Below are 12544 nucleotides of genomic sequence, written 5' to 3'. Positions count from 1 at the left end.
CGTCGTATACGTAGAGAATGTCTACGCGCGTGATAAGGCGATACTCGTGGTTTCCAGTCGGCCATTTGAGAGGGGCATCCCTCAGTCAACAAGGCGCTGCTATCTCGAGGTTCAGCCGTGAGCCAGCACGAGATCATTTCCCGACGCCTTCGAGATTGTCGGTGAGGCGACCTCGAAACGCCTTAGAGAATGACTTCGCAATTTTTTTTACAAGCAGACTGAACAAACAGCTATACATCGTTTCACCTTAAAAGACAGAGCACAGTCAAATCTAAGAAGACACACGAACACAAACTAAAGGTGCATTTACACCGGAGTTCGAATCGCAACCGCGATGCGGACCCGCTCATTTTCTTCATCAAACGAGCGTGAAATTGTATGCGCCAACAAACGGAGGGAGAGGAGGAGCCGAGAGCGCGCGTGGACGTCAGAACGCCGAGCTTTGGTTCGAATGCTTAGTGGGTAGACCTAAGGCTAGCTGCCTTTGTCTACACCGCACTCGTCGAACGCGGAACGCCGGCGTCCGGCGTTTGGCTTTCGCATTCGAGCGCGTTCGACGAGTGCATGCAGTGGAGACAAAGGAAGCTGGCTTTAGGTCTACCCACTAAGCATTCGAACCAAAGCTCGGCTTTTAGACAACACCGCGCGCTCTCGGCTCCTCCTCTCCCTGACTTTCTTGGCGCACTGGATCTTTAAGCAACCGCGTTCGCCACCACTTTGCGAGCGCGGTGCAACCACCAGCGTGCGTGCGGCATAACGGTGCAAGGTCACAATGCATCACTGCAAAGGTTTGGCTTCGATCGCGGATATAACAGAAGCACGGCAAGCGCATTGATATTGCACTTTTTTGGCACAACTTGTTTAGCCCCGTTGCATTCTGACTTCAAGGAGAAACGGAGTATAGACGCTAAACGGCGTTTCGACTTCAAGTTTATTTTTTTATCACACAGTTCCTCCCTCATAATGATAGGGATACAGATATCAGAATCATAGTTAGACAGTTGAGGTAACCATCCTTTGTAACAAAAGGAACACCTCTGCGTTTACAATCGCCCTGAGATGATAGTAATTTATTATATTACATTCAACCAAATTGACTACAATTTGTTTTGCACACCGTCGTCATTTAGGTAATATATATATATATATATATATATATATAAAGAGAGAGAGGTAGAGCGAGAGAAAAAAGTCTGTTTCGTAAAACGACGAATATGCTATAAGCATGTTAACGCATTTCAAAGCTTTTAGTGGAGTTTTATCACATATAAGTCGACGTTTCGGCCTGAGTCAGGACCTGACTCAGGCCGAAACGTCGACCTATATGTGACAAAACTTCACTAAAGGCCTTCGGAGTACATTTACCCTCTTATATATATATATATATATATATATAAAACAAATACTTCGAGCGCGTGCGAAACGTAGTAGTGCTCTAAACTCACCACTCGTGAATCAGGTACAAGGCTCTCCGACGCTCTTATTGGGTCTCGGGCGCCGCAGACTGCGGTAAGGCGCCGCGCGATTTTTTCCGTCTCTTTTGAGAGCCCCAGCCTTGTACCTCCTCCACGAGTGGTAACATTAGTGCACTACTACGCTTCTCACGCGCTCAAAGTCTTTCTGAAAATCACTGATTTAGGGGTTTTGGACGACGCTTAGCAAGTTTCTAATTGGACCCATGTGCCTATCTTATATAATTTAAAAGTTAATTAGTCATTTTTAGGTAATTAGGGAACTAATAAGTAGGTATCGCGCATTTTCGGACGTCCACCACCACGAGTAATGCGGTTCCAATAAAATGATCCTTTTACCTCGAATACACTAATTTTAGGAAGTTTAGCCACTCTTACTGTTACGGGAAACATCCTGTATGTCAGAGGTCTCAAACACGCTGCCCGCGACTCACTGGAACGCTGCCCGCAGGCAACCGGCTACGAGTCCCGGTTTCCACATCTCGACCGCTAGAAATGGCATGCGCCATAGTGATCGCATGTCGCCAATTCATTCTCGCTCGAAATGTAGCCCTGTTATTTTAAGGGCCGAGGACCCGACACGAGATTCTGCAAGGCAGAAGATCCTCCTCTCCCTGGGGGAGGAGGAAATAGGCAACGGTGGACAGGGTAGATGGGGAAAGAAGAGGAAGCGGGGAAAAAAGGAAAGCACGTACTGGTCGTCGGTCTTTAACGCATTCACACAGTTTTTACTTAACTGTGTTTATTCGCCCTTTCGCTTTATTTTTTGCTTCACAGGTTTTTGTAATGTGCAAGTTGCAACGATTCCGCTACTAGGCCTCAAGCACGAGCTCTTTGTTGAAGGATTCATCCCGGCTGCGCGAACTCTCGATCAGCAGGAGCAGCTGCCAGAGATAACGCCACAAACTAAAAAATCTCGCCTTAAAAGAAAATGAAAAAAATATCGCCATTAAAAGCGAATAGTTGTTCATAGTGTTGTAATAAAGATCGTCAGAGGAAAGCAAAAACTGTCAAACTAACTCATCGTTTTTTTTTTAGTAACAAATTGAGCTTGTTTAATTCTTGGGTGAATTGAGCAAAGGGGACGACCGTGTGCTTGCTCTCTTCCTCTGTTAAAAATGCCAGCACGATGGCGGGGCGGTGTCATTTTAATTATTGTTTTCACATCTGGTCAGGGCCCAAAGAAGCCATATAACCGAATGAAATCTAAAGATGTCATTGGTAACAGTGAGTTTACAAAAATCATAAAGCACGAGGTCTCTTCTCCTTTAAATATCTCCATGCAGTCAAGTCCTTGCGGTAAAGAGTGAGCGCGTGGTAGAAGCTGAGTTTCTACTGCGCTAAACACGCAATAAAAATGGAACGTTTTTCTGAATGAACCAACCCAAAAATCTAATCGCGCGATTTAATTTTTCGAAATATGCGATTCTTTTTCTGGAGCGCGACGGGAGCTTCGGTATCGTAAGCGAGACCACACGTACCTCAGCGAAGACTAGAAGCCCGAGCACAAAGCTTCGAGAGTTGCTGCTACACTGCGAGATTTCGCGCAGTCCAGGTGGCGGCATAACAGCAAAACATATAGCGCACACAGGCTCGCCACGCCCCGTCGTCCCCTACTCCAGAACCACCATTTCATTGGTTTCCAAAAGTCACGTGACATGGCGTCACTTCCTCTAGCTGCTGCCATTTTTTGCTCAGAGAAACGTGGCACCCGCCGGCTCGAATGTGTACACGTAGTAGGATACGCGCGCAGAAGCATTGTACTCAAGCGTCTTCGCTCGTAGGCCGCCGCTGCCCTCTTAATCTCGCTCCGCGTAGGTTCCAGTTAAATTAACGTTCCGCGTATTCTTTCTGGAACGAGTCACATTTGTTTTGTCGATCAGGTGATCAGGTCTCTTCGTTTTATTTTTGCTCTTTTTATCCCGTACACGTTGGTGCTACGTAAATTGTCGCTCCATTTACATGCGCTTCAACTTACCCTGTTCCACTTAAGCGCCAAGTTGCTTTAATTAAAACATCTCGAAAGGACTTTTTTTCTGTTTTTTTTTTTTGTGCATTTAGCCTTCAGAATTATCAGTCACTTGAAACACTACTTTGTATAAACTAGGAAGAATGTTCCGGATATAACGGAACCTAAGTGGAAGGAGATCTGGGGTATGTTGTAGGAGTCTTCTTGCGGCGCAGTTCAACGCCGACGCGGTTAACGCGAAGGGTATACCGTACACCGGCGTTTCCTTCATAGTCCCCGATTTGCCTGAAAAGTTTCTAAACACACCAACAAACATCGTTGATATAGTCCCAAACATGCGGTCAAAGTAAAATGTTTTCGGAAAGTTTTGGAATTTACAATTTTTGTCCTCCCCGTGTTTTTCGAAGCGAAAGTCTCTAATAGCAACAATGAGAAAGTGACGTCGGTGGAAGGCAGTGGTTCACTCTTCGGACCGTCGACTTCGAACCGTAGACATTACAAGCAGTTTCATGTCAAATGAATGCTTTGGAAGCTTGCTTCAGCACCCGCACATCAGCAGGAAACAAATGCTAATCATAGTCCATTTTTAGACAGCCCGCTCGACCTGCAAGCCTGCCTTCTCCTGACGACACGGCACTGAAAAGCGCGGGTATTTTGGAGTGTTGGTTTTTGGCATAATTTTCACTTGCCGATTTCACAATAACTATTCTGAATTTCGGGACACAAAATAACATACCGGATAGGACAAAGGCCTGTGATTCAGGATATATAGTTAGTTAGGGTAGCTCAGCAAAATCACCGGTGTACACCTCTTCAACGCGAACCATTCCTTTAATAAACGGTGGCCGAGCTTTTGGTACGAAAATACCCTCTCGTTTCAGGAACGCACTCCTGACAGCGATGCAGAGAGACCCGAAGCTGGCAGAATTGACGCCACGTCATGTCACATTTTACTAACCAATGAAATAACCGTTTTCGCGTAGAAAGGGGGCTAGGGGGGGGGGGGGGGGGGGCGAGGCGTGGTCAAGCCTGGTGGGGGACATAGTTCTGCAGTACGCGTCGAGGCGTGTGCCCTCGAGTAAGGTACCTTCCTTTCGACACATTCGTAATCGGAATATACATAAAACCTTCCGAACGAAATGATAATGGCAGAATGGGGCTGAACTCTATTAATCGGGCGGCGGCTCGCGACACCTAGGTGGAGCGACCCCTAGCAGTGTAAATGAAGTTAGTGCTGTTTTCCTGGGGCTCCATAATCTTATCCTCCGGTAAAAATTTCACTTGAATTTGTAAATTCTGAAGATCTCAAACGCCTCAAAATTTCAAGTAACGTTCATTTTTAGAGCAACACATTTTGTTTTATGGAGGAAAACAAGAGACGTATGTAAGACGTCACAGGCAACGCCGCTCTACTTATGATAACTCCCAACTACGGGCAGACCAACTCGACGGTATCCTTCAAATAAAAGTAAAAAAAAAAAAAAACCAAATGCCTCGTGTGAGGTTCCGTTGTCCTATAAACTTTCTTCGAGCAAACTGATATTGCGAAAGAGATACAAGCAAAGAGCAAGAAGAAAAAAAGAAAAGAAAGACAAAACAAAACAAAAAGTCAGCAGAGTCACTTAAGACTGTTTACGTGTAGGAAGACGAAACATTCGTACACACAGCGCTTTCCGACAAGCAGCGCGCCCCGTCGTCCGCACACGGCGCTCCGGCGGTGACATCCCTCTCCCCCACTGCGCAGACGACGTCTTCCGTGACGAAGCATCTGCGTTGCTCTGCTTTTCTTTGTGTTTTATTTCTTAGGCGCGTGCTTGATGACGTATTTTTATGGCCATCTTTCGGGGACCACGCCGCCGCTTTTTCGCGTAATGGTACAAGTAAGGCTTTTAAGGCCTTAAGGTGAGAGGGAAATTTGGGCTAAGATACACCGAAATAGAAGTGGTATATTCACTGACAGTTTCAGAAACGCAGGGCGTGGCTTGACAGGTTAATAACGCTTCTTGCTTCCTGATTGGTTCTTGGGTATTCTTATCGGCTAATGCTGCACTTTGATTGGCTGCTGAGTAATAATAAGATGCTCTGGACTCGCCACGTCCCACGTTTGTTAAGGCGTCGGTGTAAATAATAAGGAAGTTTATTGCAGGGTTATCCATAAGTTTTCATAGCCGTTCTGTTACAAATTCCTAACGGAAATATCGCCCGCCAAGTAACGGTACTTTTTAAGAGCGTTACATCGATGAGCGAAGCAGTTCTAAAAGCGCTTTAGGTGAGCGAGCGGATTTTTTTTTGTGTTTTCATTAAAAAAAACGAATCAATTTAACATTTAGGTGGCAGCCTCGGTTGTAACGATTGAAGCACCTCGCTGTAGGACCAGAAAAAAAAAAAAAAAAGATAATTCGCAGCATCTGTATATTTCCTTGAACGTTTATACAAAACAGGGCTCGAAGATTTTTGAGAATTGCACTCACAATTTAGACCTCTTTTTGTTTTATAAGTGCCAACCATTTTTGTGTATTGTTAAAGAGATTTTTAATTGAATGTCCGCAGCACTGTCGGTTTAGATTTGTTTTCGAAATTATCGGTGTGCTTCGGGTAATTACGATCGAGCGAAGAAGGCTGACGGTCACAAAGTAGCGGTCCTGCTTCCGCTAAGGGCGCATCGACCCCAGGCGGTAGATACATCAAGTGAACTTCTTCGCTAAAAACAGGCAAGTAAAGACAGGGTGAGGCTATCGCTTCTTTCTGCCCAGTTCCAGCTTCTGTTGAAAATCAACAAATATGTTTTCGCTTTGCCCGCGGGATATACTTTGACGGCTGTGGTTCCTTATCATATTATTCAGCGGCGCTGCACATTGTCAATCTCGCTTGATTGACGCACGCCACGTGCAAAGGTAAACGCAAACCATAAACTGTTGACGACTTCACAATGGTACAGCAGGGGACATGTCAGGGAAAGCGAAAAACAAAATGAATACAAGCACATGGCGGTTCCTGAACACTGCCCTTGTCGGCTGTTCTGTCGCAGGCGCAGAGGTCTTGAAGGCTGACAGTGAATCAACAAGTAGAGTCAGCAGTATGGCAGACGCTTCTTCTTCGCCAGGGATCTAAATAAGGTGTCTTAATCGAACAGTCTGTCTCAGAGTAGGTAGGCAAAAGCAGGGTCAGAACGAAAAGAAAAAGCAACGGAGAAACGTTCCCTTAAAACAATCTATACTCAACGCTATCTACGTGCCACTTCTTTCGCAAAATGTTCCAGTTGCCCTCTGCGATATTGCACCACTACATTCAAAGAGCCGTTTTCCGAGACAACTCTCGAGTTGCAATCTTATCTTGAGCATTTCTATGAGGGCCATCTGCCATGCGTAGCCAGACAAGAGCGTAGATATGCCGAGCTTGCAGGATCTGTGGCTGCCCAGCAATCTTTTTCCCTCCTTGTCTGTTGTGTATTTGGGCTAATCCTAGACTAATGAGCAATTTATCATTGTAATGGAGGCATTATATCCATATCGCGATATATCATTGCTTACAAACAATATAAGGTGACTTTTGGCTTCTACCGGGGTATTTACAGCTTCATGGGGGCACAGCGCGCAACGCATTTGGTACGAACAAGCGATCGACGGTTTTTGTCTTCTTTAATTTATAGCTAAAAAGTTATGATAACACTAACAGTGAAGAGGAAGGTGCTGTGTGGCACCAGCCGAGTTGACAAACTATTATGTTGTACAGAAACTTGTATGATCCATGTGACGGTACCGTGTTTATACCCTTACATTTATCACTTGTCTCCTGTTTTCTTTCCTTCTTAATATGAACCTGCATGAGTAAAATGCGAAAATGCGTCGATATCTTGTTTGTACTATCTCACGCAGTGCATATTTTTGTTTGTGTAGAGTATTGGGGGGGGGAGAAGGGTAGCAGTTTATATCTGACAACCCCTGCAATCCACAAACTATAAAAGAAAACAGTTTGTTTTTTGCACTTTCGAAAATGCAACATTTTAGTTGTCTTATGTTACAAGGCACATAAAGTAATAAAAATAATTCTACAATGCGGCTCTGTACAGTGTTACGATGTCGGGCATTTTCGCCAGAAATCTGGTAATCATCAGTTCTTTATTCAAGGAAACAATTGGTATGCAATTCCACCTGAAATGCTTTTTCCTAACTTGTTTAATAACCTCGAGTGTCACAATGATTTGTCCTAACGTGCCTACGAAAGTTATTACATCAATTACCAGATGGTATATCTCCATAATCCTTTTCGATTCTGAGCTTTCGCTTTGGGCAACATATGAGCTTTCGGAACGACAATAGAGTCACAGACAGACATACAGAGACTTTAGTCGAAAAGCTGGTTCGTACATCACAGTTTTCCTAAGCCGGGGTTAGACTACTGGTACATCATACAAAAGACAGTCCGGAAACACGAGTCACAGCAACATTCTCCGTGGTTCGAATGCCGCGTGCCAAGTTTCTCCTTGAACTCATTGCCATGCGGCATTCGTATAAGCGGTGTAAGTTTTCGTAACCGAACGGAACGTAAGAAAAGGGAACCGCGTGAACGAGCCTTTATAATGAAAATTTTTTTTTCAGCCTAAGAAACCTCGGTTAGTATAGTCGCTCGCAGAATGAAAACGGCAGGGCGTGTCTTTCTAACGCCCGGTTTTCAGCACGTGCTCCATGCCTTCCACCGTGCTTCGGCAGCGCGCGCGCGCTCGAGGTGGACAGACGTTGAAGCGTTGTCAAAGGCAATGAAGCTCGCGCTGGAGGCAGGACAACTGAAGACTCTCCTTGCTGTTCATTTTAAGACGTCGACAACGTCTTCCGGCTTTGAAGTGCATGCCATGGATTTGAATGCTTGCCTTGCAAGTTGCAAACTAACCTCGTTGTTTGGTCAGGTTTCGCGAAGACGTTAGATCCCGATATTAAATTTGATGTAAGGTAGCGGTCACCAGGACCGCCACCGCGCTTGCACTATACGATTTTCTTACAGCTCACAGAGCCGCATAGACCTTTGTGTGACGCTACCGCTGCCAAGCAGCCATCAGAAGCAAGGTTTGGCCAATAACCTTGGACACATACACAAACCCAACTCTCATACGTTACGCGCGATGGTGGCGCGTCGGGCGCACTTTCGTTCTGGTGCTGTGATCAGACGTTTCCTCGCGGGACCTGCATTCCTGTGTTGTTTTGAAAGAAGCGAGAGAAAAACCTCGACTTGCCGTCAAAACGTCGCGACTGGGGCCGTACGAAAATAGTCGGGAAAGGTTTGAAGATCAGTTTTTATGTATTTGCTGTTGCTCAGTTCGTCCGCTAACGTGAATGTAGGTAGGTCGTGAAGGGGGAAAACCATACGCCGCCAGATCACGATTTATTGTGCCGGTAGCACAGGTTGAATTCATTGATACTTGTGGTCGTCAGATTTGTATGTTTTGTTCCAACATGAGCGCGGGAAAACCGCCAATTCGTCCGGAGCTCCCGGGGAGCGTTCAATGCGTCTTCAAGTCCAAACGACCGCCTGATCGTTCGAACTGTCGTCTCCTCTTTCAAACTTGTCTGCCTGTTGTCGTCTGCTCGTTCAAACGACAGCGACCCGTAAACCAAACGTTGACCCAGTAATTGCGGCAGGCCTTAAAAAAACGCTTAAGCTTGAGGGTTGTTTAGGGTAAGCAGGCTCGGTGTAAACAGTAGATAAAAGGCGATAAAAGGATATGTTGATCATTGTTATCCGTGCAGGGTTGGGCTGAAATACTCAAAAATGTATTTCAAAATACAAATACTGTGATACATTAAAATAGTAGCTAAAATACTGATACTGAAATATATCTGTAAAAATGTATCTCGATAGGTATGGGAAATACATTTTAAATAGAGGCAAAAAGTCTTTGGGAATACAAATACAGGAATACATTTTAGGGAGGGCAGAAATATAAATACAGAAATACTGATACTGCAATACATTTTACAAATTTGTTTGAGACGCCAACTGAGATGAAGTTTGAAGTGGAAGTTTTGGATCCCGAAATTAATTTCCCATAGGCTTGGCACTTTGCCTTGAAGGTAGTGGTTTTGGACGACGAGGAGTCTTCAACTGGCTCAAAAAACATTCCATCAAGGACTGACCGCGGTCCCTTCCCTGGCATCCCGTCTTTCTGACGAGGAATGCGAAAAGACTTTGACCTTTAAATAAATTCAATGCCACACTAAATCTCATCAAAACGCCACCACGCCCCTGTCCAATAAGGACACCCCTGTCAACATTGATCACATGACGTCACGGTAGAGTGAACTGGTATTTTTTATTTGTAGGTGTGGTTTTGAATATGAAATTTTACCATGCACGCTGCTGTATGAAAGGACAATACGTACTTTCGTTGTAGGTTACCTCATTGAAGATCGTGCAGGCAGTGTCATTTGGAATTTTCAAGAATAGTGGACCACCTGAAGCATCCTTGAACACATGCCTTATATTCTGTTACGGTTGAAAAAACGATACGGTGGCATTCCTGTTGCGAAGGTCCTTCCTGCCGACCCTCCGCCACCGACGCATGAATTGCAGTCCCCAAGTTTCGCCTAGCATTATCCAAACAGAGACCTCGTGGATTGCGACCTAATATTGCCGGCACAGGCGCTAGCTCCCAAGAAACAGCGCACTCGAGACGAGTCGCAGGTGTACGAAATCTGGTTCGGTGCACAGCGAAGCAACGTCTGGCCTCCTTCCTGGTTTTGGATCACCAGAGGAGCGGATCACGTTCAAGTCGATTGATGACGTACCCTTGAGCCGTGAAGTATTACGGGCGCAGCCGCAGACACATTCGAATATGTGTTGAGCTTCACTACGTGAGTCATGCTACCATTTCAAGTCAACCACCACCAGGCTCGTGCTGCAACGGACGGTGGCTCAGCTTTGCCGGCTGGGTGTGCTGTGTACGCTAAGGCAAAAGAGACGGTTAGCAGAGGGCATTGGATGCCAGCAAACAATGACTCAATTAGTCCCTACCTAAGGACCTGCGGCAGAAGATACTCTGACTCCACTCCTGCCACGCCATCTGGTTCGAGTCCCCGACCACGCAACACCTCTCAGAAGTGAGAAGCGGACGCACAGAAAAATAGCGTGGAGAATCGGAAGGAACCTTGGTCAGCAAAGTAACAATGCCCCAGCACCTCCTTGACATAATGCCCTCAAAAGCTAAAAAAAAAAAAAAAAAAAAATGTGTTCGGACTTTTTTTTTTTTTTCGGGGAAAAGGGGGGGAGTAGTTCTCAAAAAATGTAGCGAAATACATTTCATCCGGATTGTATCGCGATACAAAGAACCATTCCAAATGTATTTCGGTACAGGAATGCAGATACTGGTGAAAAAAATGTATCGCGATACAGAAATACCGATACGAAATATATTTCTGAAATACTATCGCGATACATTTGTATCGCGATACTGCCCAACCCTGTATCCGTGACCGTCACCTACTTGTTTTGCCTGATTCACTTGGTCGGATTCTGATGGCGATTTTCAGAATGGATGTCGAGAATCGCAGCTGCCGTCCACGCTTTTTCTGCCCGAGTGACGTCACGACTCAAAATAGCGAGCAGAATCTCATCATGGTTTTAGCGTCCATCCTGCGGGGTTCACGCGAATGAATCGCCGCACGCCACATTATTTACACCAAGTTTTGCTGTGTAACGAGCATTGTTAATTTTTCTGAGGCCGCTAATGTAAGTGTAAGGCATTGCTAAGAAGACGTAGAATGAACAAGTCCAACTCGAAAAAGAGCACGGGGACTCACACCGACGCCGACATTATGACATTCCAATGGTTCGTTGACGCGGGACGCGGCGCGTCTTGTCCCCACCCCATCGCGCATGCGCGGCGCCGGTGACCTGCCGCTAGGGGCGCTCCGGTTTGCTTGTAAACATGAACTGGTGTGTTGGCGACTCCAGCGAAATCGACGCCGCCTAGCGGCAACTCCGAGAAGCTCAGGAGAGGAGGTCGTTTCCACTCTATCGTCTGCTATCGCTGCTTGGTTTCGTAGGCAGCATGGAAACAAACATCGTTTCCAGTAATCATTTTTATGATTCCGCCGTGTCATTCCTGCGCACTGACTAAAAGAAGGTTCGTACCTTCGAAAAATTGCTCTGCTTTCACGTGTAACACCGATTTTACGCTGCATTGCAAGAAATTTATGGTGGCCCGCGTGCTGAACGATTGAAAACGACCTCCTTTCGTCCGTCATTTCGCCCGCCTGCGCGCCCCCTGTAGTTCGCTGAGTCGCGAATACGCTAACTCAAATTTGGAGCCGCGGTGGTGGCGCTCCGGGCGCACTGCCGGTTTAGGGGTGTGGGCGGAAGTCGCAAAGCGTGATGGGCATCCTTCTGTTGGTTTTGAAGAAACCAGACTAAAACCTGCCTTCTTGTCAAAATGTCTGTACCAAAGAGGTTGCAAGACACAGCGAGGGCATTATGTCATGCCTTTGAAGCCTAGTCATAGAGAACGTGAACATAAAGGAATGTAAACATCAAGGAAATTTCGTAAACACGACGCGCGTCACGTGTAAACAAATTAAAATTTTCATTCTGCGTTGCGTTGCGTTGTTGCGTTTGTTTTGTACGGTCAGGAGCAGGGCGGCGAAAGGAAAGTGTGTAGCGTCACGCGTCGCCGTGATGAGGCTTTGCTGTGTGAGCGGCTGCAAAAATGGCACCGCTTGTTCTTCTGTGAGGATTGAGTTTCACCGGTAAGGGGCTCTCGTGTCTTACATTGCGAGTTTTGCAGTAGCGTGAAATAATGAGTGATCCTCCGACGCTCACAGAACTGAGAAAGGGACGGGTTTCGTTCCTCAGTCTCCGTCGCGGCAATGACGACCCCATCGAAGAGGATCCGACGGAGCGAACTCTGTGACTCAGTACAGTTAAGAGCAGCTGACAAGGGCGCGCCGAAGGAACTGTAGAGCCGGATTCCTCCAGTGACAGTTCATACGTTGGCTTCTTCTCTTCCGGAACGCTTCCCCTTGCAGGTTGCCTGGGGTAAGTAGGCTCGGAGTAAACAGTAGATACAAGGATATGTCGATCATGGTTACCATGTGGCCATCACCGACTTATGCCC

This window comes from Ixodes scapularis, unplaced genomic scaffold (assembly GCF_016920785.2).
Source record: "Ixodes scapularis isolate PalLabHiFi unplaced genomic scaffold, ASM1692078v2 PGA_scaffold1__304_contigs__length_218370807, whole genome shotgun sequence".
NCBI classification, from domain to species: Eukaryota; Metazoa; Arthropoda; class Arachnida; order Ixodida; family Ixodidae; genus Ixodes; species Ixodes scapularis.
Note: the sequence above shows the minus strand (reverse complement) of the source record.